The sequence below is a fragment of the Pezoporus occidentalis genome, unplaced genomic scaffold (assembly GCF_034315485.1).
Source record: "Pezoporus occidentalis ecotype Australia unplaced genomic scaffold, CSIRO_AGI_Poc_V1 ctg2, whole genome shotgun sequence".
Taxonomy (NCBI): domain Eukaryota; kingdom Metazoa; phylum Chordata; class Aves; order Psittaciformes; family Psittacidae; genus Pezoporus; species Pezoporus occidentalis.
Window position 1 is genome coordinate 13,128,275 of NW_026913855.1, and position 20,637 is coordinate 13,148,911.

Below are 20,637 nucleotides of genomic sequence, written 5' to 3' on the forward strand. Positions count from 1 at the left end.
TTATTTTGTCAGCTTTCTCATTTAACAAAGCAGCTTCAATTTATTAACAGTGTGGAGTGTGAATGAATCAATATGTTTCATTGGGCAATGTGTCATTTGTTAATCGGATATTGATGAGATTATTGACGTGCAGCTAATTAATCTCAAACCCTGTGCTAGCCTTCATATGTTTCCTTAATTATGTTCTTCATCTTAGTCTACCAACTTTGGCGTGCAGACGCCGGCTTGTAGACAGTGAGTGAAGTAAGCTGTCAGAGGGTTTTTTCCACACATTTACAATCCCTTGGCAGCAAAATTATTTTCCTACTTGTAAATAGGTATCAAACAAATATTTAATAATATTTGCCAGAAGATTTATATTGATTTGGCAGGGAGTCACTCCAAATTAGCTTACCAAGCGATCTTGCGTCATAAGAAGCGCACTTAAATAGATATATCTAATGAGTATTAAATAATTATGGAACTGTAAACTTGTAATCACTGGGAAGTACTAAAATCGCTTCTCTGCAGCTGTTATCACTGGACTCCTGGCTAAACAGACCTACTGTAACAGGGCTTATTTTCCCTTCCTGCCGCAAAAAGACAAATCTTTTTTCACTGTTATTTTCTTTTACCAGCCAGCCAAGTTTAGCAGAGGGAAAACTGTTTTTTTAATGAGATATAAAAGACGGGAATATTTTCACAGGGTGTGACAGGGGTCACACACCCTAATTTCATAGGGTGCCAACTGAGGTCTGGCTGAGGAGGGGGCAGGGTGGGTTAGCTCACTTTTGAGCATCCCCTTCTGGCTGTGGGATGTGAAGACTTGCCAAGAGCTGTTTTGCCCATTTCAGCTGGAGTCAGCTGAGGACACCGGCATCCCAGGCGCCGTGGACAAAGGGAGCTGCAACAACACAGCTCAGTGGGGTGGCACCCTGCTGGAAACCCTTTGTGCTACCTACTCAGGCACAATAGCTTCAATAGATATATAATTTGCATTGGGTTTATTATTCTCATATTTTTTAACCCACAGAAATACATCCAATGGCAACTGAGAAGTGAATCCTGGTAAGGCCTCTGCCAAGTAAAACACAACAAATCTTCTCTATCCAGGCAAGGGTCCTCTGTGAAGGGCAGGGAAGGTGGATGCCAAATACATTTTGATTTATGAAAAATATAATTTAAAGCATCTACTTCACCTCTGAAATAACTACCATAAGCTGTATAACAATTAATTTTTCTTTTTTCCTTAATAATGAATCTGGAGCACTCTAGAGTAAGAGGATCAGTTGTCAGCTGCAAACAAATGAGAGCACAGGCAGTTTTTGTTCCCCCTCCCCTCTTTCATGCCTAGCTTGATTTCTATGGAGGAAGAAGATACTTCACAGCTGGAGACAGGGTGGACTGGTGCTCCCAATGCCATTAAAAATCCCCAGGATGACTGCCTAGTATGCTGTGTTCACATAGGACTAACCTTATCACAAAGTTTAAGGTCAGGTAAGAAATTCTCTCAGGTACATGATGACTGCTGGGGTACTTTTTGTCCCTACCTATAACCACCAGAGTAACCTACCTTAGAAAATCCCCGGCTATTGCAGGGACCTAAGATGCTGATGAGAAGCCCTCTGTAATAGTGCATCTTATTCAGTCTTCATAACCTTCAAAACAGATATGGCACAGCATCTCAGGACTCCCTACTTAAAGGCACTTAAAAAAAGACTCCCCCCCCCCCCCCCCCCCCCGATGAGTCCTGTGTTTCTGTGATTACCAAAGTTTCATTTTATAACTCAGACGGTCCTTTCCAGGTAACCCCGAGCTTTAAGCTTCCTACTGGCTATTTGCATGACAGCAACAAAGAGGTTCAAAAAAAGCAGCACATACATGAAATAGGATTTGGGATAGAAAGGGAAGGTCAGGTCAACCAACAGACCATGGAGAGAGGGTGTTGTTTCCAAAGCCAGTTCAGAAATGGACCTTCCAGATAGGAAAGGTAGCTGGAAATAAATTGCAAGGTGAAAACAGTCTATTAAGAATCATGGAGGCATTTTGTTGCATCTCCAAAAATTCAGGCAATGGAACTATAAATGGCCATTAGCTTTCAAAACCAAATCATTCCAGTAGCAAGTCATGCCACAGGGGAATCCACGTTACTGTGCATGCATCATGCACGAGCAAGACTACCGCGTTTCAGCCAGCAACATTTCAACTTATTTTAGAATAGCAGTCTTTAAAATGTTATCAGAGAGCTCCTAGTTTTTACGTATTGAAAGAAAGCCTAGCAACTTCATACAAACAACTATGTATGTAATAATATACATAAAACTGTGCAACTCACTACAAAACTTGCAAGCTAAATTACAGCTAAACAAACACCTGAATATATCTTTTGAAGTACAAGGGCTCCCCTAAAAAAGGAAATCAATGCCAATTTTATTCCATATTTATAAGGATCCTTCTGAAAGGGAATCAATGGACTTCTAAATCTTAAATAACCAGCACTTTGTCTGTAACCTTCAGCATCATACCAGTATTCACAGCTGTTCAGTTCATTTTTTAAAAACGTTGACCAACAGGTTTATGTTGCAATTTGTTCCAGAGAAAACAAGAATGATACAAACTTCATTTGATATGACACTATAGCAATAATCGTCCTAATTGGCCTTTGTTTCTGTTTGTCATCTATAATTGTTCTCTGCACAAATTATCATGTTTGACTGCAGCATTTATGATCGGTGAGTTTCTTAATATGCCATTATCAAAATCTTTACAGCAATGAATTCACTGAGGAAGTTGAAAATCCAGCCTGGAAGTAACACAAAAGTGTATTTTCTTACAAGCCTCTAGAACTGATGAAAAGAATAAAAAGCTATGTTATTCCCAAACATCATATCTTGGCCAATTATGATGTCTACAAAATTTTATTCACTAGAGAATTCACAGCATCTCAAAACAAAGCAATTAACCATTCCCTGCCAAATTAACCAGCCCATGTCAAATCTGGCCAGCCCCTACCCCCTTACCTCAAAATGAAGAAAGAGGTATCAGCATCACAACATGAAAATTTTGCCAATACAGATTTTAAATAGTTGGGGTTTTTTTGTTTGTTTGTTGGGGTTTTTCTGTTTGTTTTTTCAAAGCACAAGTTCTATTATAGATACTTCTCAAACAAACCAAAACCATAGTATTATTTGCATCATTACATAGGAAAAACGCTTTTCTCTAAATAGAGGTGAGATTATTGATGGTGGTGGTGGCATTTCCTGTGGAGAGCCCTGGGAGAGAGACATCCCACCCAACTGCCCTTCCCAACTAATTGAGCTGTGTCAAAAACAACATGACTTTTTCAGTGTATTGTCTACTCTGCTCCATCAGAAGTCTGACACAGAGTTTTATTCTACTTATAAAGCCTTATAATATTTCTGCCTGCTCTGAATGTTGTTACACTTCTGAAAAGCTGCTTGTATTTACACAAATCTCTCGCACTGTTGCTACTTCAGGGGTCTAGTCTCAGTTTTCCACACATTTCCCCCCAGATACTTGTGCTTGCCTGAATCTGCCTGTGTATTTGTAGAGTGCCTTAAGAGAACTGAGAGCAATCTCTTACTTTATTCCTAAAGCACTATATATACACACCAATTCTGCATCATGAGTCATCATTCCCTTCCTAATTCCCCTTAATGGCAAACTTATTTCAGGTTCACATCAGAGAGAAAATAGAGCCTCTAAATTTGGATGATGTGATTTAACACTCAAATAGGAAGCCAAGCATACAATTTGCTTTCTAAATAAATATAATTTTACATTTGATCAGAGGATTTAAAAATCAGAACTAAAGTCCAGGCTGTGTTCTCAGTTTTTACACCCGCATCTGTACATTGTTTATTTTGCAACAGAGCTGCTCCAAAGGCAGGGGTGAGAGACAGAAGAATCATGCCCCACCAGCACAGTTTTTCTACAAACAAAGCTCTTTAATACCCATTCTCTGAGTTTCCCTCCATGCTGCAGATTCTACCCAATAAACCCTACATTTTCAAAGTCTATTCTACATTTTCTTAATTCTAATTAAACAAATCTTAATCTTGACTTTAATGGCTGCAATTATGATACTTCATTATGTTAAATGTTAGTTGCAACATAAGAATAAATTGTATAAACAGTTTAGCTGCAATTGCATGGAGTCTAACTGTACATTACTCATTAACAAGATGTGGGTAGCAGCAATTATAACATTTCCTCCTAATGTCCCTATTTATTGAGTCTCAGCAGCAAGCCCCCTTTTCACAACACACACTGATTGACGATAGCAGCTTTTGTACTTGTGAAGAACAGGCACAGTAACCTGCTGTGTGCCTGTAACTCAGATCGATGGAAGTACACATTAGCTCTTAGCCTCACAGGCCGGAGTTCCTGAAGGTCAAAATAGCCATCAGCATCACTGTAGGGTACAGAAATCATTTCACAAATTGTGAACAAAAACAACACAACTTGCTTTGCAGTTTGATTATTGTTTATAGATACAGCAAGCCAAAAATTAAAGCATAGCCTTGAGGCAGCGTAATTATTTACAGCTGAAGACTCATATCATTATTAGCGTGCTCCTAATTGCTTGAAGTTATATCAATGTTAGCTGATTTAACACATCTTTGATAAGAGGCATGGAAATTGTTTTCTCTGCATATGGAATGTTGGATTGTTTATTTTTTTAGGGTCTTCCCTCCTATCCTTTCTTTCAAACTGTCCCTTGTTTGCCATTGGAAAAAGCCCCACACCCATAAATTCTCCTTTATTCTGGATGTCAGTAACTATCACTGCAGAGCTTTGTTGTGTTTCTGTGGAACCATATATTTGAATTTAGCTGGACTAAAACCATGCCAGGTTTTGGCTTTCACTAACAGACTTGATAATTTCACATCGATATCAACTAACCAGAGAATAAATCACACTTTGGGTGGCATATCCTAATATTTCACTTTTTCCCTACAGCACTTGAGCCAAAAGGCAGCTGAAGAAGAGCAGTGCTAGTCTCCTCATGAAAGCCAGTTGGGAAAATCTCATGGACTGAAGTGGCATTTGCATTGCGCTTCACATACACCTTTTTGAATACTAGAGTTATCTACTGTAACATCACTGCATCCAGTTGCCCTGACCTACAGAAAAGACAAATTAGGTTTGTTATTAATAAACCAGAGCAACAAATCATCTAGGAACTTTTCATTTCACCCAACCTATAATCTGTCACTCAATTTGTTCCTCTCATTCAAGCCAGGAGAGCTGCGAAACAATGACACAGGCAAAGCCTTGAGCTTCTGCTGGCCAAACAGCAGCAGAGGTGAGTTAATATTGGTAAGAAGAGGAAGCAGGGACTCTCTGGAAGGCAGGCTGGGGATACTGCTGATAAAAATCACAGGGAGAGGTAAAGCTTTCCTCACCAGCACTGAGTAAAGGGTGCATGGGTAACTCTAAGTTCACCTGATTTCAGAAATGTAAAATCTGGCTTTGCAATCTTAAAAACCTTACTTCAGCAGCATACGTAATGCAATACAGATTTCTCAAGGCAAATCAAATACAAATAAGATCTAACTTCTGTAACTTCCTTCATATTCTATAATTGGAGCACTTGAGCTTTAATCTCCACATCAGGTATTTCTACTCAAGTCACACTGGTTGGCAGCAGAAAGAGGCCATTATTTTATGATGAGATCCAGGCAAAAGCAGTGAGTGTTGCCCATGGACCTGCAGTGGTCTTCATATCACTTTGCACAGCAGCATGGAGACCTTGCCTGAAAGACCGCGCTCCCAGAAGGGTGAGCTCAACCCAAAATGGAGAAGCAGCAGCAGACAGCAAGAGGACTTTTAGTTCTGCTTTTCTTAGCAAAGTGAAGACTGATAGGGACAGGACTGGCATCAGGGGTGAGCAGAAATGTAGGAAATAGGGTCATTTTATTTCTACCCATGTTATGTCCAGAGTTTAGTCAGCTCACAATAGTAATCCTGTTATAGGACTATCAGGGATTCTGAGGAACCCAAGCACGTCTCTACTTCTCACCTAAGCACGGGCTTAATTTTATGTACAGAATTCAAAGTAATTAATCACACCCTTTGCTGAATTTTGGCTCAGTCACCTAAAGATTCATTTAATTGGGCTAATTCTCTTACAGAAGTGTAAAAAAGAAGAGGTCAAATAATTACAGACCGGACTATTTCAAAATAATGGTCCAACTGATGGAAGTTACAGCATCTGGCTACTGAGAGGGGTGATGCTAGCTGAATTATATATTACTGTTTCCAGCAAAGAAAATATTCCATTTTTGTCTGTGAATGGGGAAATAAAAGACTGCAATAGCATGTGAAACTGTCATAACAGCTTTTCACAGCTGAGACACATTAAATTACCAGCAATCAATATCTTGAGAAAAACTTAAAAGAAATAGATTTGCTAGGAAGGAATAAAGAAGCGCACTCAGTTTTAACTTGGAGTTTTAGTTTGCCCAGTACTAAAGAAGTCATAACAGCTGCATAGACTGATACTAAGAGAAACAGAAAAAAAAGCCCAAACCTACTGACTTCACAGGGGACTTTGCCTGGGAACAAAAGAACGCAGCTTTTAGGAATTAACTTTAGTACACACAGCATGGCATTCAGAGAAGAAATAAAAGACGATCAAGAAGCTTATGCAGGCCAAGTAAGAGCATGTCTTGAGGCTGCAAAAGACCAATCCTTTGCTATTCCTCTCCCCTATGATTAAAAACTAAATGACTGCCTGTTCTTCCTTGCTAGGTGCCTGGTACTCTTAGCATGTTATAAATGGATCTTCTGCAACCTGGCCTGATTTCCTGAGCTGACAAATCATGGATCCTGTGACGACACATGGATTTTCTGCTGCATGACTCATGTGCCTAGTACTTCTTAACAGTTTTTGTTTTCTGAATCTAGCTGGAATCTCATAGAACTAACAGTCAAAGAGAGCTAATACAGTAAATGGAAACTGCTGTCAGTATGAACCAGATTAGTCAATCCCTATAGCACAAGTGAATTTCAGATAGCAGCTCAAGCATGACCACTATGATCACAGCCTAGTGTTTATGTATACACAGAAACAATGAAGTGGCCTGGCAATTACTGAAAATACATTCCTCAAGCTTTCAGGCTATGCCAAGCTTAAAATTGTGGTCAGCTCATGTGTGAGAAACTAGATCGACTTGGATTGCATTGCAGCAGTTGTAATTGAAGTGTATATTTTGCCTTTCTAGAAAACTTTCAGTGCTAAGTGCACAGCAGCTTAAATGACCGTGACATATAGCACTTTCTGTGCCTTCAAATCTCACAGGTATACAGCCGTGCCACCTCTTCCCATCTCACACATGCCCCACTGGCACAACCAAACACCACGCACAACCTGTCCTCTTCAAAGGCATGAGGGAGCCAGACCCAAGCTCACAGCCCTCAGTGATTGGAGCCCCTGGGATTTGCTGTGACTAGTGATGGAAAACACACAGGTTCGGAGCAGTCTGGCCCTGCCCCAGTCAACAGGAGCTCTGCCATTTCCTTCAGCTGGGCTAGGGTCATAGCCTGCAAGTTCACACAAGCAGCTCAGAGTTTACTACTTATAATAACATCTACCTACCACAGTGAAGTTTTCAAAATAAGGAAAGAAATGCCTCTTCTTCTCTTTTTCTTCTTCCCCAACCCCTCTTCCCCGCACTCACACACACACCCTGCTAAGTAGCCTGACTACTCTTTTTTTTTTATTGGAAGCTCTGGCTATTATAGCTCCTTTTTTATTTTAGTATTTCAAAGAGTTCAGCCAAATTTTAAATCTGTATCTATGTATTTTTATATATTATTTATATACATATATAGAAATTTCCTCCTCTCATGTATTGCTCTCTTCCGTGGTCACTCTGGCTGCTGGCAAAGCTTGGCCACCCTCATCCTTTCCTCAGTGCCTGGCTGGGGCCCCAAAACACTGCATTCTGCTCCCTGTGCCTCTCACCCTAGCCCTCCTCAAGATGCTCTACTATAGGCTGGCAGACAGTGATCTCATTCCCACCTTTGTAATATTTTACAGTTATTGACTTCTGCTGAAAACACTGACTTTTCCTCAAATTTCCTCCTTATCTGATATGTCAAAAGACTTCTGCAGAAAGTAATTTACTTAAGGTTCAATTCAAAAGCAAAGTTTCTATATAAAGAAGTATTGAACGGAATTTTTAACCCAGTGCTAATTTAGTTGGTTAACACACATTCCTGCAGCTTCCCTGACAGCTATACCAAAGAAAATTAAAACCAGAACCAAACACTTCCTCACCTCTCCCTGATAGAGCCAAGGCAAAATGCATGCACCAATGATCTCGGAGCTCTTTCAGTATAGGAATGAGCAGATTGTATGGGCTTTTTTTTAAACAGAATTATACAACTCTGGACTTAAATTTGGGTGACAGATGAAAAGAGATCCTACCTCTTCCATTCCTGCTTCCCAAAATTTCTAAGCTGTAGTATTTGTTATGTTTACCAGTTTACCCAGTTTTGCCTACCAAAGCAGTCTGCCTTGTTTTTCTATTTTATAATTCAGTTTTGCTTTGCAGTATTCAAGCAGCAGTATCAGACAGCAATGGCTGGGCTGGAAAAACTGAAGGGGAAGCCACAATTGAAAAAACTTCATCAATTTAAATCTTCTACCGTATAAAACTAGTGTTCCAGTTTCCAAACTAGTATGAAACTAGTGTATCAGTGGTGTTCTACTGAAATTTGTGTTGGAGAGGAGAGAAGCAATATACAAATTTTACTTGCTCAAGAAAACAAAGCAATATTTTACCCATTCAAGGAGATTCCAGTATGCGTTACCTGGAGTAAAGTTTTCAGTTAAATAGTTCTCTTCTCTAAAAAAGACATCAACATTTTTAATTACAAAGTTATTCAGGGAAGAAATTTTATTTTACACACCAAAGTTAAGGTGACTTTTAGTGGGTGAAATGATATGTCAGAAGTTGACTTTTCTTGTTACTGTATCATCTGGCCTCCAGATCAGAATAAAACATTTTTGCTGAAACTACTTCCTCCGGCCAGTTTTTCTTGCAGAAATTTGTTCTGAGGCGTTTCCTGTCAGTGTTTCCCATCGTTCTCCAAAGTTTGCATTCTTTTAATATATATAAGTTTTACTGTCCATGGCAATAAACATCATTTCTGTCATCCGCAGCTATCAATATGTCGCAGAGACTGCTTTTCCATCTCATAGTTGTGATGAGCTTTCAAATTTGTCTCCCAGCATTCATCCCTTCTTGGCTCAAGAGCAAAGTAAATATGGAATAGCCATTAATTATTGCTTTAACCACATCTAAGGCTCCGAATACCCTACTGTAGCCTCTGAGCTTCACTCAAAGAACTGCAAATGCAGAAACCAATGATAACCACCCTCCCAAAAAAATAAAATAAAAAAAAAATCTATTTCCCAAAAGGCACAGATGTAATTGTCAAAATCCTTTCCATAGCTCTGACCATCAATCCCACAGTTGTAAGAATGATGCTGAAGTTATAGAAAACAACCCAAAGATGGAACTATATATAATACTATGGTGAGTGTCCAATGGGACCCACAAGCATTTCTCAGCCCCCTGTTGTAGGGAGATTCCCATCTGCAATGGAACCCACAGCAGGATGGGACTCGGGACAACCAAAAGACAGGCATACACTCACGGTAGAAAACCACATGAACAGAGCAGGAGTGCAGGCAGAGCATGGCACATATCTTGATCTGGGTATTGAGGTGGAGGAGTACACGAGTTCTTTGAAACTCTTCCCTCTAAATAGTAACAAAAAGATTGCTATGCAGACATTAATATAGTTACTTGTGTAGGAGAAACATTGGGTTTATATGATTAAGCAAGCCAGAGGAAAAATACCCCACAGTTTAAACTCTCTCCCCTTGCACGTATTCAGTAAGGTTCTATGTATCTATATAATATGGAACTCTCACATTATTTAGCCAATAGGCTGTAATTAAAGATCAAGAAGCATTCCCACAGCTCAAGGTGCACACAGGCACTACATTCTATGTGTTACTATGACCAAAAAGATCAGTTTCTCAATCATACTGCAGCAGAAAAATAGTGCACATTTGCTAGAAATATACTATAACCAGCCCAAATTTTCTAGCTAGAAAACTATTCTTTACACTGTCTAAAGCTAAATTAACTTTTATACCTTTGATTCCCCTTAACTCTAGCTTCATCCCCAGTTCTGGTAAAGAAGCCAGCTAGTCAAAAGTATGTGCCCTTCTGGTGACAACTGTGGTTTAGGACAGCGGGTTTGAAATAGAACCAAAAATCTCCTTTCTTCTTCCTGACCAAATTCTTAACTTCCCCTGTATTTTCCTTCGCTTCACTCTGAAAAAGCATACAGTGATGTAATTTTTTATCACAGGACACAGCTTTCTTATTTTCAAAATATGATTTATAGGAGGACACCTAGGCAGAGACAAGCCTGCCTGCTTGCACTGCCCAGCTTGCCACAGCAGCAGCTCTGCTTAACAGCTGAAAACTACATTTTCAGCCACTAGTCCTTGCAACTTTTCAGAGCTCTTGCGTCAGCTACTACAGTCCTTGGAAACTCTTTCCTGGGAAATCTGTGCAACAGCTGAGAAATGGAAAGGGAAAAGTCTAAGTGACCATGTAAAACACACATCTGGGGACACAGCTTGTCATTATGGACATGGATGCATCTCAAAATAGGCTCAGCATCTGTCTCCATCAGCTCGAGGGCTGTAGGTAACATCTCCCCCACAGAGCTTATTCCAACCAGATGCTTGAATAGAAAGTAGGTAGAAACGAATGTCAGTGTCGCTCAAGCAGTGCCCAAACATGTGTTTATTCACACTGCAGACATCTCAACACTGTAGTGCTGTGCCTGTCCCCGACACTTCAAAGACGCCCTCAGAAGCCAGCGCTTTGTGTGGTGTGGCGAAGGCAACATTGTTCTCATTACCACTCACAGAACTCGTATCCAACCATTAAATTATATAGCTTTCATCTGTTTCTTAAGGAGACAAGGCTAATGTGATCATGCTGAGTGCATGCATGCGTGTGTCCATCCATATATCTCCCAGCAACATTTGAGCATCTGCCTAACTTTGATCACAGCTGGCAGAAGGTCAGAGACCTTGACAACACCAAGTTTCTGCAAGTTGTCAGGAAAATGGCACCTGGTCTGAGGGGAGGGAGACCTAATTACCGTTCCCAAGCAGAAAAAACTTCCCAGTTCACCCTTGGACTCCAAAGGATCCAGCATGAGTCACATCACCAAAAGAAACCAGGCCCTGCCAGCCCTCCAGCTCATTGAAGCAGCGCAGCACAGCACAGCACAGCAGCGAGAGCCACCATGAGCTGTGGCCTCCCACAAAGTAACCTGCTCTCCTGGGAACCACAGCTCTGCCTTCAGGAAAGAGCTTAAACAGCCCTTGGTCGATGCAGTTGCCTTGCATAGAGAGCAATTATTCTACAGAGCAACACCACAATGTTTCCCACCTGTGTCACCTCTGCAAGGTAGGAGTTCTCTGCCAAACTCAATATGCAATCTGAAGCATTGAAGGGTTCACACCATTGCTCTTAGGGACCACAAGGAGCCCTGACCTTAGAGAAGTCAACAAGATCTTCTGATTCAGAAAAACACAGAAGTGTAAAAGGCACAGGAAGGAGCTAATATAAAAAATGAGGTGGGGGGAGAGAAATTGTAACAGGACAGGATACTTTCTTGCAGACATCACTTCAAAAAGAAAGGAAGAGGAGTAACTTTCTTTGAAATTAGCTACAAAGATAATAATAAAAAAACAACCAACCAATGAACCAAAAAATTTCTTCCCCCCCCAGCTGCTCAGGGTTCAAACTTCACACTGTAAATAGATTTTAAATTAGGTCTCTTACCCTCTTCCCTGACTAGGATGTATGGTGAGCTGGGAGGTCACCCCATACATACACCATGATCTCACAAATACTGTAAAATCTCTCCAAGTCCTCTTTCTGGCCTAAGAATTACATCCTTCTTCTGTATGAATCAAGAACATTACAACCAGCAAAAGACTGACAGGTGTGGAACTTGGGTTGCATCAGAATTAACCTTACTGAATAAACAATCACTCTGGAAATGCTTTGGTTATAAACATAAATGTTATGTACATCTATATATACATGTGTACATGCAAACACCACACAGTGTCCCAACACAGTAAAAATGGTCAGTTGTTACACCTTTGTATGTCATGAATAGTGACATTCTCACTGCTGTCAGAAGAGTACCCTTTTGATCTACAAATTACAGAAGTAAACTTCAGCTATTTTTGATAAAATACAATGAATACCGCTTCTGGCAAGTGCACTACAAAAGCTAATATTTAAACAACAGTAGCAATAAAGGGTATTAGTTCTATCCTGTGGAAGAGATTTACATTAAGATAAAGACAAATCTCTTTTTTTTTTTCCTTCAGGAAAATCTGTGATTTAAGACAGCCACTCACAGTAGTAGTGGCTATGTTTTGTTTGGTGGTCTGCATAGCTGCTGCTTGGGCACACAAGTCCTAGCACAAACCAGAAGATTTTAATCTCCCAAGGCTGTCCTAGCTCTTGCTCCCTTTTGTTGTTGTTGTTGTTGTGATGTTGTCCCATTTTTGTTTATTTGACTATTTGTTTGGTGTTTTTTAATCATCTAATTAAAGCACCATGAAAACACATGAAGTATCATGGCACCCTGACTCTCCATCACTTCAGCTGTAGGCTTTGTTTTATTCCAGCATTAAATTAAAAATTTTCTTGACTGATATAAAAGCTAATTAAAAAAAATTAAAATTCTTATGTACGAAGTATTTTCATTTTTTCAAAAAAATACAAGAAGTTAAAAAAATATTTTTCCTTACTAAGTCCTCACAAAACTGTTTCAAAGAAAATTGCACAGAAGAATGTTTAAGCACTAGCAAAACCCACCCATATCTTAGGTTCTTCACAAGCCAGGGCACCCTAGAAAATAGTTCCCACCTAGTCTCCAGTAGGGAATGCTAGCCATGCTCACTGCCATTTTACTGTTGGAGTGCTGGCATTTCCCTGTACAACTGGTGCATCTTTCTATATAGTTTTAGCACCTCAAGGCCTAATCCAAGATATTTCAAAACAATGGTGTTCATTTTATCAGTTTCAAAAAGAGTTGGTCAAATATTTAGTGCAAGTCAAGGCATACCTCAACTATCGCACATACACTAAAGAACATCACTTTTGAAACTAGCTCCATAGTATATCTCAGATATATCAGCAAGGCTAAGTCCTTTAGCATAAACATTTTTTGTGAATTACATTTTAAAATGCATTGCAAAGAGCCAGACTTGGCTTTCAATTTAAATTATTTCACTGCTTTCAGTGAAAATAAGGAAAACAAAATCTTCCCCTCTGCTTCAGTGAAACCACAGTATATGTTGTAGCCAATGTACCTGACCTCCCAGGTAAAATTACATTGACCAAAGACAGACTGAAATTCCCTTGTCACACTGTTATCGCTCTCTAAGTTCATATGAAGTCCTGTATTTAAAAACAGCTTTGAAATTCCAAGGAAAACAAAAGGTTTTAGATTGTCTGATAAAGTGAAATAGCAAACAAACAAACAAATAAAAAGAAAGTAATTCTTGGAAGATGCAAGGATTAAAGTGCTCTTAAAAAAAAGAAAAGTGGCAGGTTTTGCCAAGACAAACCAGACTGGCTGCTGCTAAGATCAGAAGGCTTCCAGTGGCATGGGCTACAAAGCAAGCAAGGAAGATGAAAACAACTTGACAACTTGAAGAGATACCAGAATACTTTCACTTTGGGGAACAGTCACTTTTAACTGAGATACCTTTTAACTTAGCTGCCTTTTGTGGGAAAGCATGTAGAGAGGAAAGCTGCCCAAGCTATTGTATTTGAGTGAACGATGGACATGCTTATCCTACTTACACCAGAACTGGACCCATGCAACTTGGGACGGCAAGGTGTCTTCACTTTGCTTGTAGCTGAGAATACAAGCCCTTCACATCACAAAATCACCCTCCGTCTCAGAAGCTTAATTCACACCAAGCACTGGTGAACAGCAAGGGCGAATTCGTCTTCTGGATTCTATTTAATTGTCTTATTCCTCTGTGTGCAAGCAGAGCCAAAAGAGCTACACCAATGCATTACATTTATTATGTTCAGGGGGTTGTTGCCACAACTACATTAGCTGTGGGGTAAGATAAAACAGCATATTCCACTTCTGGTGCATATTTCCAGCTTAATTTTAATGGAAGCTCGTCAAAAATAAGAGATGCATCCTTGCAACTGCAGGGACTATTGGATTTTCTCATCCACGTTTACTTGGTGGTTTTGAATTAAATTGAATCAGAGAGCTAAGAATGAGTGGTCTCCCAAAATAGCGCAGTTTAGTCCTATTGCAGGGAAATCGTGGGTATCCAATTTCTGCTGCGGACATGGCCTCTAACTAGGGGGTGCCAGGCTGAAGTCTCCCAGCGCAATTTCGTCAAAACCTCTTCAAGTCAAGACAAAAGTAAAGCCATGAATACTCCTTATTGCATGTGTCTCTGTTGAATAGCCTGGTATTGCCATATTCCCTATGACAATGGAGTTAAGGGAATGTAACGTTGTTTGGAAACAGTAAAAAGCTGTCAGCAGTAACCACTGTCAATACTCATGCTGGGCTAAGCTTGGTACTCCTGCTTGTCATTTATTTATTTACTTATAAAAAACCATGCTTGATATAAAGCATTTCTGTATGCAAGCAACAATGCCAAACTAATAAGCCAGTGATTAATTTTGTTCTTGTTCTAGGCTTGGTTTCTTCTTAATAGTCTACATAAATACATTAGAGAGAACATTCATTTGCTTAGACTTTATGTGGTATGAAGCAAACCCAGAAGCATTTTGCAAAGGCAGCTAGTTGTCACAGAAGAACTGGGCGGGTGAGCAAAAAAGAAAGACATGAAAACATATTTACAGAGCTGCATGCAGACTGTAGAGAGGCACAAGAGACATTACATTAAAGGAAAAAAAAAAAACAACAAAAAAACAACACACACAAAGAAGTTGCTCAGCACTTTTAAAGATGCTGCCAACCTAAGAAATTGTCTTACAGGCTTCAGTCACAATTACCCAAGATGGCAAGAAATAGACAGGGAAGAGTAAAAAGAAAACCCAAGAATAATTTTTGAGAGAATAAATAAAAAGCTTTTAATGGAAGTCTTCACTGGTCACTTTGTGTAGACAGTGGTATTTAAGTTTCGAAATACATTATTAACTGTATGTTTTTTCTTCAACAGCCCAAAAAATACCTAACTTTTATAAAGAAATATGATACTTGATACAGAGACTTTGTTTTTGTTTCTGTGCCTGAGATGTAGCAGAACAGTGCTGATACCAAGTTTTCTCAGGTTGTTTTTGGTGCCACCAACTGCCTTGTTCTGAAGGAGTAAAGGGCACACTCCTTCCCAAGAGTACAGATGAAAGCCATTCCTAGAGTACAAGAAAGCTGTTAATGCTGTACAACTAGTCAGATCACTCAGATCTCAGAATATTCTGAGTATTTCTCATGGCAATTGTTTTACAGACAAAGGAGAGGAGAACTCACTTTACCAAATTAAATCCCCCCTCATAAAAATTCTTCAAACTACAGCAGAACTTGAGAAACAGAGAACAACATCACGTTCCTTCTCCCTTTGGGGCAGTAGCAGCAGAGGACCCATTTCTGCTTTCTTTGCATGCCCTCAGTTATTGCCAGCTCCAGTTTGGGTCATGCAAAGGATACAGAAATAGAAAGAGAAAATGGCTATGTTCCCCATGCTGAATGGTGGGAGATAAACAGTCCTCTCGCAAGAGTTGGGAGCAACAGCATGGCTTGCAGAAGGTGCAACCCCAATGTTTTAGAAGGTCATTTAAATATTAAATAAAAAAAAGCCTAAAAAACATTTATATTCTATTATACTTGTGTGTATTCTATTGTACAATACCAAAAATATTGTGTATTTCGTTTCTTGCCACATAGTATTGGAAAACTATTTTAAAAATGCTTTGAAGAACACTCCAAAATGTTGCTAGTATTGTTTTCATAATTCCAACTTAGCAGCCTACAGAGAAGAAAATGTTAATGAATAAATTAGAGAAGTTCCTAATAAAAATGCCATACAACTAATTTTTCTGAAAATCTAATAAACAATGTCAGCCTGTCCACCCAGATATTTTTGTATGGCCACCTAAACCACTCTATTGGAAAACCTTCCCATTTAAGAAAATAGAGCCATGAAAGCAAGGAGTCTTAAATCTCTTAAACCTTTAAGAAAAATACCAAGGTTTGTGACAAACAAATGTATTTATTGTATTTTATGCTGTGCACATGAATTAGCATATGAGGTGCTGGCAAGAAATAGAGAAACTCAAAGCTAAGATCTTTGCATTTGGTTCTAGATAAGGCATAAGGATATCCTATCTTTCAAGGAAGAAGGTTTAAAACCCAACACAATCTCCTGCCCTGGGAGTCTCTCTTTACTGCTTCGCAGTTTCAAATTCCAGTGAAGCATAACCAGCACTGGTAGGAAGCTGTTGCCAAGGTCATCTCTGGTAACTAAATCCAGCCTTTACATGGTTGTAACAGACAATTTGAGATGGAGACAGAATTTCTTCAAGGGACAGACAAATACCTGACTTTCAGGGTGATGTAAGCCTGGAAGGTCATTGCAAAACAGATGTCTAACTGCCACAGTCTCTGTTGTTGGGGTTGGGGTTTTTTCCTCTTTCTGTAATATGGGAAATAGGAATTGAAGTCTTCAAGCACACTGAAACCAAAGCCAAGCCTGATATCTCCAGGTATACTCACACCCAAAGCAAACAACAGGGGAGACCTAAGAATCTTCCCTTCCAAATAATATGACATTTCCAGTTCTCACTCATTACTGACACAGGGATGAGTCCTTCAATCACAGTCTTGATTCATCACCTTAAAGACCATGTAACTTGTACAAGGGAATTCCAGATATGGAAGAAAGGACTTGTTATCTCTTGTTTGCAGTTTAAGATCCTTTTTTAAAAGCCCCAGAAACTGATTAATAAGCAGAATTCAAGTGAGTTAGCCCAATGTAGATTATAAATGCAAATTATTACTGGGATAAGTACACTATGTGCTTGCCTATCCCTTGGGATGACTAATATTTTTTACCTTTTCCACTTTGAGCAAACATATTGTTGGGAGCTAAAGGGCTAAAGCTTCCCAGAAAACACTCAAAGCAGCAGAGCTCCTCATGAAATTTAAATATAAGAGGGATCCCCTGGCAGTCACACTCACTCTCTTTAACCTGAGTGAGGGGTCCTCTAGCTGCTTAGAAACTGCAGCCTGCAAAAACACAGGGTCAGTTTGCCTAGCAGCTGCAGCTTCCAGTGGAAAGTGTAGCAGAAAAGTCATGAGAAGGGTCTCTACTTGGGCCACCAGTGACCATCCTGGTTTCCCAGAACAGGTCCGTTGCATGAATAACCCACCCTGGCAGTCAGCGTGCCAAGGCAACCAGAGGAAGCCCTTGAGTCTGGGTTGCATGGGGACCATCAGCACTCACATTTGCTCTCATCCCACTTCCCAGCATGGGACAGCAGTCAGAAAGAGGGGAAGTCACCCAGAAAGGGCACCAGTCCAAGTGCTTTGAGATGCTGCAACTCATCCACAATTAGCATGAAGTGCATTGTAGAAATAAAGATGGAGTTTTTGTCCCAGAGTAATAAACCAGAATCTAAAGTCCACTCTTTCCATGGGTTTGTATTGAGACCAGTTCTGCCATAATTTTGGTAAACAAACAAATGCAATATACAATTTAGCAATTAAAGGAGTTCTATGAATTAACGTTATTTGAATTTTTACAAGTTCTGCTGAAACCTTCAAGAATCTATAAAAAAAATTTAAGCCTTTCCTTGGCTTTCTTTTTTTCCTATTTTTAACTTATGATCTTTACAGTCTGTACTAAATAATCAATATTAGTTAAAATCTTCAATTCTCTCTAGACAACAGTGCCCTCCAGGTTTTATAATAAAATATCATGATGTTCAAACAGTCTTGTATATCATATATATTGTAAAATAAACATCTCAGGGCAGCCATGATTGAATCTCAACTCCATAGAGCCAAGAATTTTCCTTTGCCTTTTAGAGAGCAGATGATATTTATTCCTTCCTAAAGTTTGTGCCGTGTGAATAACATTTCTTTCACACTTCCTTCCCAGGATTACACTCCATTCTTTTCTAGGCATCCGTGCTTCCTTATCTTAGTTTGCATGAAATGCAATAATTTAAAATAGCAAACTTAACTTAATTGCCATAGACAAGTGTTAATTGATTTTAATAATGCTTTATTAGAATTTATGCAAATTAAACTGCACTGAAAATCTGAATAAAATCCCAGCTTTAGCAGCCATTTCCCCCCCTATGTTGTCTCTAAACACAGAGTGGGAAGAAGCAGCTTTAATTAGTAATTTCTGATGGAATCTGTTGATGAAAATGTGCTTCTTATGAATAATAAAGGTGTCAAAGATTATCTTTAAAACTGAGTTTCATGATTCATTAATTAGCACTGAGGGCTTTTCCCAGGGGGTGATTTAATACTAATACCAGCCAACAGAATTTTTTGCATTTGGATTTTTATCTCGATAAATGTGCAGATGATGTCACAGAACAGTATTACGCTGATTTCACTTTAGAGTATTCAACTGACCCACATAAACAGCTAAAATCACACAATTAGAGAGAAAGAAGAAAGTAGCATACAAATGGAGATTTTTTAACAACTAATACATTAATAATCCAAAATAATATATTCCAGCACAAAAATCAGAGTCAAAATTATAATATAAGAACTATTCAAAACTGATAACTGTTGCTTAGTCCTTTGCTTCCTTTTATCATTGCTTTTCTTTCAGGGTAAAAATATTACAATCTATAGGAGGTTTCTGTCTGCAGGATAACTTGGTGATGTCAGTGGGAGAGGCACAAAAAAAAAATCAAACACCACAAATGAACTACATATATTATTTTTTTTAAACTCATGAAAGAATATGTACTATACTACATAATAAAAAGGAGAACAATGATGGAACTATTTTTAGTTTTGCATTATTAATACCAGTGGGTAAAATATTTCAAAGCAATTCTTCCTTTTATGCCCACTCATCTTTGTATTTGTACACCAAGCAGTGTATAAATGCACCATAGTTAGGGAATCCTGACAGGGTAGAGTCCCTTTGGAAACATTGCTTCTTCATGTTACTGACAAAGCTGTCCTGTTTATTTCCTCCTGAATCTATCAGAAAAAGAAAAAAAAAAAAAAAGGAAACCCTAATACCATAAGGAGCCAAAGTGATATAGTATTACTTCTGGTCTTCAAAACTGCCAACCAAAATATTTTCTGTTGACAAGCTCCACTGAACAGTGCAGGAGCCAAGTATTGCACCGCATACACCAGATAACACTTCCTCTTGCGCTGTACTAGGTTAGGAAGATCTGCCAGGAGAGTATTAATAGTTACCCCATTTAAAAACAAGGATATCACATTTCAAAAATCTTACAGTGATTTACTCAAAAGGAGTGAGAGCCTGGTTATATTTAAATTCGTAGAAAAACTTCAATTGAAATAGAATTCTATCCACTTATTTACTAAGCAGTTCAAATCCCTCCTCTTCCAGTTCTTATTGCTCACCATAAAGCAATTACTAGTCATAAAAACAGTCTTTCCCAACAAACACAGTACAAATCAACAGAAATTTAAAATTTACATACAAGATAAACAGAGATCATTTGTAGCAGATATACAGTGTTGTGACATGCAGCAGCTGTAAGTCAAAATATAAGAGTTTTTAAAATAAAAAACAAACAGAAACCCATCCTACCACAGGCAAAACTAAAGAGCAAAACAAGAGTTTGATTTTAAATTGAAATGGAGTGAGCCTGTTCTTGAGAAAACACTGATTTTAGTAATTTTGAAGGAGGTAAGAAAGAGCACAAAAGGAGTATGAGTTTTACCACTGAAACTATGCAGATACCTAGCATTTCTCTCTGCTTTTGAAAGTCTCCACCCACATACCTAAGATTTACAGGCGCTTTCTGAGCCATCTGAAGCAGTCCTGCCATTGCAGCCAGACCGTCTGTAGGGTGTGAGTGAGGTGCACACCTTGGAAGAAGAGCTGACCTCTTTTATTATAGTGCAAACAGGCTGTCACTGAAGTAAAATCCTACAGAGCCAAGGACACTGGGGGTCTGGGCTAAGGGGAGGCTGCAGTCTTGAAGCCAGTAAAGTTGTACCAGTGACACATGTGATTCAGCTGCTTTGAGAGTTCTTTAATTGCATGTAAGCTGACAACACATAAAGATAAAAATAAAAAATATAGGTTTTTCACATGGAAATGATGACTAACCCTTAATGATAATTAATACCAGACATTCTCAAAGACCTTTTTTCACCTACAAATGAAACTAATTACTAGGATTTCTAGCTCATACTTTGCTGTGTTGCAGAACAGCAGCAGCTGGGCTGTCTTTTTTTATTTACTCTTGAAGGGCTTTCAATAAATCTGTTTCAAATTTTGTTAACCCTACTCAACCTCCACACCCTCCTCTGTCTACTTCCCCCTCCACC

General features: G+C 39.1%; 1 long non-coding RNA gene across 3 annotated transcripts in view; it reads right to left on the reverse strand.

Annotated features, from left to right (window-relative positions):
• LOC134163219 (uncharacterized) overlaps positions 1 to 20,637 on the reverse strand; it is an 81,624-nt gene that overhangs the window by 5,323 nt on the left and 55,664 nt on the right. Inside the window, exon 5 of one of the 3 annotated variants that reach the window (XR_009964627.1) lies at positions 8,185 to 9,261. The exons of the other annotated variants lie outside the window; for them this stretch is intronic. This is a non-coding gene — a long non-coding RNA (uncharacterized LOC134163219). Of the gene's footprint in view, positions 1 to 8,184; positions 9,262 to 20,637 lie in introns of those variants that run through there. 3 annotated transcript variants of the gene reach the window in all.